Genomic DNA, 5,480 nt, shown 5'->3' on the forward strand with positions numbered 1-5,480 from the left:
AGGTATAGAAAATGCTAATTTTTCATCCGCACGTGAATGTATGCATGCATATTAATGACCTTGAAAATACAATTATAACCGGATACAAAGTCAAAGCATTACTAAATAGTACTATAGTATAATACCATGATTTCATAAATCCTTCGCATTTTAACCTTACCTTGTGTGTATACACACGTTGAAATTGCACACAAAAGTATCCATATACATGCATGTAGAATAGTCCACATTATAAGCAAAACTTGAAGACGAAGATCCAAATCCTTGTTAAAATATCAATATTTCTCCAAATACTTGATGAATGCTATGCCTTTAAGCATCGAGCTATTAAACGTAAACTCCTATGTATGACAACGTACACACATACACTGTACATAAACCTCACACACATGTATATTCCAGGCAGTGTTGATGATGCGTTGATGTATTTTATAAAACCAATAGTTCATACTCAAAAATGACATACTCAACTTGTATTTCCTAAATTTGCTCAAAATTTTATTTTTACAACATTTTGACCCAAAGTGCTGATGTGTATGCCCGCATTCATCTGTCTCAAGTGTGTGTTGTGTGTGGTAGTCGACTGTTGTGTTACAATCGGTTTACAATGTGAATTATGCATTCTCGGTATATGAGAGTATACGACCGTCCCGTCATGCAATGCGGGTTTTGTCCGGTGGCGATTTTAATTGCTATCTACAGTAGATAACGCAGTAAAAGCTGAGATAGGCCTAACTAAAGTTTAGTTATATAAGTTTAGTTATATTCGTCTCACGTGAAAGTGTACATTGTGAAATGCGATTGGTGAATAATGATTGAATGCTCTAAACTCATGACAAATGAGAGAAAAAAAGAGTATTCCTTGTTCTTGCAAACTTCGGTAAGCATATTTGGGCCCGGGATTTGGGAATAAATAGTGTAAAATTGCAAACTGCGGCAGGCTTTGCGCGAAATGAACCCATGTGTATTTCACTTAAAAATGTATTAATTTTGTCCGTCTAGAGATCGGAAGGTCGTGGGTTCGATTCCCATTCCGGCACATTCCCTTGCTTTTTTTTTTTTTTCAAGTTGGGTTGTGTGCCGGTCTGGATTTGTATTTATTTGTTGTCTTGTTTAATGGTAAACTGTTCATTCTTTCTTATTTAATATATTCAGTTTCCTCTCGTAGCGAACAATCGTTCCCCATTGTGTTTATTTTTTCTTGTGCAGGATGCATGTCCCCATTACCTACTTTAGGCCTACTTCTATTATTCTGGGGAAACTTTTGCTGGAATCACTGAATGGGCCTTTAAAATATGATTTAATTTCTGAACAATTAATCATATATATATTTTTGGTATGTAGAGAAACCTTTATTCGTTAGCTTTAACTGTTGTTGTTGATCACTGTTGGTGATCGAAGTTTCAAGGTTGTCGCTGCAAATGCCTGGAACTCTTTGCCGAGACAATTGCGGACTGCTGGATCTACAGAAATTTTCAAGGGAAATCTTAAGACTTTTCTATTTTAAGAACTTTGTAATTCATTTCTTTGTTGTAAACGCTATGGTACCTTGTGAATAGCGTCCTAAATACCTGTTTGTTGTTGTTGTTGTTGTTGTTTAATAAACCGAAACATGGGTATCAATCAGCTCACAACTTTTGAAGATAATTATGCTCTTTTAAAGAAACGTACTCGTTTTTCACTTTGTCCACGGAGGAGGTTGGCTACTTCAAAGATTGAAAAGGAGTACACGTACCATACATATCACACTACTTCATCACCTATCTACTGCTGATAGCACACTACTTCATGACATATCTACTGCTGATACCACATTACTGCATCAACTATCTACTGCTGATAGCACACTACTTCATCCACTATCTACTGCTGATAGCACATTACTTCATCACCTATCTACTGCTGATATCACACTACTTCGTCAGATATCTACCGCTGATATCACACTACTTCATCACCATCATCATCATCGTCATCACCATTTTCATCATCAGCAGCAGCAGCAACATCATCGGCATCACCATAAAGTTATATTCTTTTATCGTCTTCATCACATTGTCAGCAGTAGAATTATTTTGCACACTTTTCGGGAAATACAAACTTACATGCAGTGTTTTCTTTTAATTAATAATTTCCTTTCTTTCTTAAATTAGTTGTTTCTGTTCTTTTTTATCTCTCTCTCTCTCTCTCTCTCTCTTTTCTTATTTCTTTCTGTTTGTTTTTCTTTTCTTTCTATCGCTTAATGGCCAAGGCTTTAACGTAAAAAAAGTGTTGAGATATATTTTTTTTTTTTTTTTAAGCGATATCTCACTCAGGAACCACTAAATCTAGGCTTGTTTGTACTCATTTTAATGTAGACCTATTTTTCATGCTGGTTCCAAATATGGTAGGCCTAATGAAAATTTACAATTCTGAAATTTTTTAATTTAAAAATTGAAACTAATCGTCTGCAGATAGTTAAACAGCACTTTTGAATGGGAATTCTTCTGCAAGTAGGTATAGAAAATGCTAATTTTTTCATCCGCACGTGAATGTATGCATGCATATTAATGACCTTGAAAATACAATTATAACCGGATACAAAGTCAAAGCATTACTAAATAGTACTATAGTATAATACCATGATTTCATAAATCCTTCGCATTTTAACCTTACCTTGTGTGTATACACACGTTGAAATTGCACACAAACGTATCCATATACATGCATGTAGAATAGTCCACATTATAAGCAAAACTTGAAGACGAAGATCCAAATCCTTGTTAAAATATCAATATTTCTCCAAATACTTGATGAATGCTATGCCTTTAAGCATCGAGCTATTAAACGTAAACTCCTATGTATGACAACGTACACACATACACTGTACATAAACCTCACACACATGTATATTCCAGGCAGTGTTGATGATGCGTTGATGTATTTTATAAAACCAATAGTTCATACTCAAAAAATGACATACTCAACTTGTATTTCCTAAATTTGCTCAAAATTTTATTTTTACAACATTTTGACCCAAAGTGCTGATGTGTATGCCCGCATTCATCTGTCTCAAGTGTGTGTTGTGTGTGGTGGTCGACTGTTGTGTTACAATCGGTTTACAATGTGAATTATGCATTCTCGGTATATGAGAGTATACGACCGTCCCGTCATGCAATGCGGGTTTTGTCCAGGTGGCGATTTTAATTGCTATCTACAGTAGATAACGCAGTAAAAGCTGAGATAGGCCTAACTAAAGTTTAGTTATATAAGTTTAGTTATATTCGTCTCACGTGAAAGTGTACATTGTGAAATGCGATTGGTGAATAATGATTGAATGCTCTAAACTCATGACAAATGAGAGAAAAAAGAGTATTCCTTGTTCTTGCAAACTTCGGTAAGCATATTTGGGCCCGGGGATTTGGGAATAAATAGTGTAAAATTGCAAACTGCGGCAGGCTTTGCGCGAAATGAACCCATGTGTATTTCACTTAAAATGTATTAATTTTGTCCGTCTAGAGATCGGAAGGTCGTGGGTTCGATTCCCATTCCGGCACATTCCTTGCTTTTTTTTTTTCAAGTTGGGTTGTGTGCCGGTCTGGATTTGTATTTATTTGTTGTCTTGTTTAATGGTAAACTGTTCATTCTTTCTTATTTAATATATTCAGTTTCCTCTCGTAGCGAACAATCGTTCCCCATTGTGTTTATTTTTTCTTGTGCAGGATGCATGTCCCCATTACCTACTTTAGGCCTACTTCTATTATTCTGGGGAAACTTTTGCTGGAATCACTGAATGGGCCTTTAAAATATGATTTAGTTCGATTCACACAATGCATTAAGGGAAGGCTTCATTTGCGGCTGCGCATTGGCGGTGTATGACGTAGTACCCAGTAGAGAGAAAACACCTTCCATTGTCAATAATGACTATTGTTATTCGATTTTTTTCTCTTATTGACAGTGTTGCTACTTTATTGGATACAAAACCATTAAATATACGCCCAATATCGTGTGAAGGTTGTGTGTAGGCTGTCTGTGTGTGTTTTTTGTTTGTTCGTTCGTCAGTTTTGTCTGTTTTCTACTTTTAGTTTAGTTTTTTGTCCCGGGTTTTTTTGTTTTCACTATGGACCACAATGACCTCATCCCAATAGTTCAATAACCTTAATTAAACAATCATAGTGTAAAATTTGACCTCAAGTTGCAGACTATGAGTTTTTGTACCCAAATTTACAAAGGTCATTCAATGAAATGTTCAAATGTACTATTGAGGTTAAAGAACTGTGCCCTATAGATGAGCATGTTGTGGATCCTAGTGTTTGTAGGAATAGATACATTGTCCACTTAATTTTGTTATTGATTTCATTAACTTTTTTGTTTGTTTCAAAATGTTTGTATTTATATTTTTCTTCTTATTTTCAGTTATGTAAAAGTTAAAAACTCTTTGATTAAATAGTCATAATTTCTGTTCTGCGGTCATGTTAATGCATTGCCGGGCCCCTCGATGATACCGCGGCCGGGACCAGGCTACAGGCCCGTACGCATTGGGGTGCACCCCACCCCCAAATTTGCAAAAGGACGAAAAAGTCCCAAAATATCACAATTTGCGAGCCAAAAAATCAGGTTTTTTTACGCATTTTTGGTCAAAAAAAGGTCCAGATTTTGAGAAGAAAGTCCACTTTTCACAAAATCGCCCCTCCCCCTTGAAAAAAGAATCCACTTTTTCAAAATCAGCACCCCCTCAAAAAAAAAAAAACCCAAAAAAACCTGCGTACAGCGCGGCCCGGGACTGCTTTCCAAGAAAAGATTCGGCGGAAATTCAGCCCGCCCAATTTGGGCGCGAATTCCGCTACTTCTGTCGGGGTTACCCTTTATTGTGTTGATACGTCTGCTTTCAAGTGCCTAGTATAATACACGCATTGATCCATATAAATGGTTTCAGGAAATTCAGGAATGCACTGGTGATGACTAAACATTATAATAATAGCTCCTGTGTTTCATTGTCGGTCCAAATATGGAATAAAAAGCGGGACTATACCAGCAAAGGTGTAGAAAATTAAAATTGTTTATTAATTGCCTAAAGGTGAAGGACAAGTCATTAAAATTTTCTTTGGGTATTTTTGAAGTGAAGATTTTTGCAAAAATACGATCCTCCTGATGAGCAAATCTCTGAATAGGCCTTTAAATATAATATACTTTTTTTGTATTTATAAATTATTAATTGGAACGCACCATCGCCTTGTGTGCCAATAGTTACAAAAGCGCGGGTTGAAATCATGATGGGGCATAATTGTAGCGTGATGATGATTATTATAATAATTACAATATAATATCTGAGACCATGGTGTCATATAATATAATATAATATAATATAATATAATATAATATAATATAATATAATATAATATAATATAATATAATATAATATAATGATTATAATATAATAATAATATAATATGATTATTATTAATAAATTACACAGAGCGAATTTAATTCAAAAGCGGATG

Source organism: Amphiura filiformis, chromosome 2 (assembly GCF_039555335.1).
Source record: "Amphiura filiformis chromosome 2, Afil_fr2py, whole genome shotgun sequence".
Taxonomy (NCBI): Eukaryota; Metazoa; Echinodermata; class Ophiuroidea; order Amphilepidida; family Amphiuridae; genus Amphiura; species Amphiura filiformis.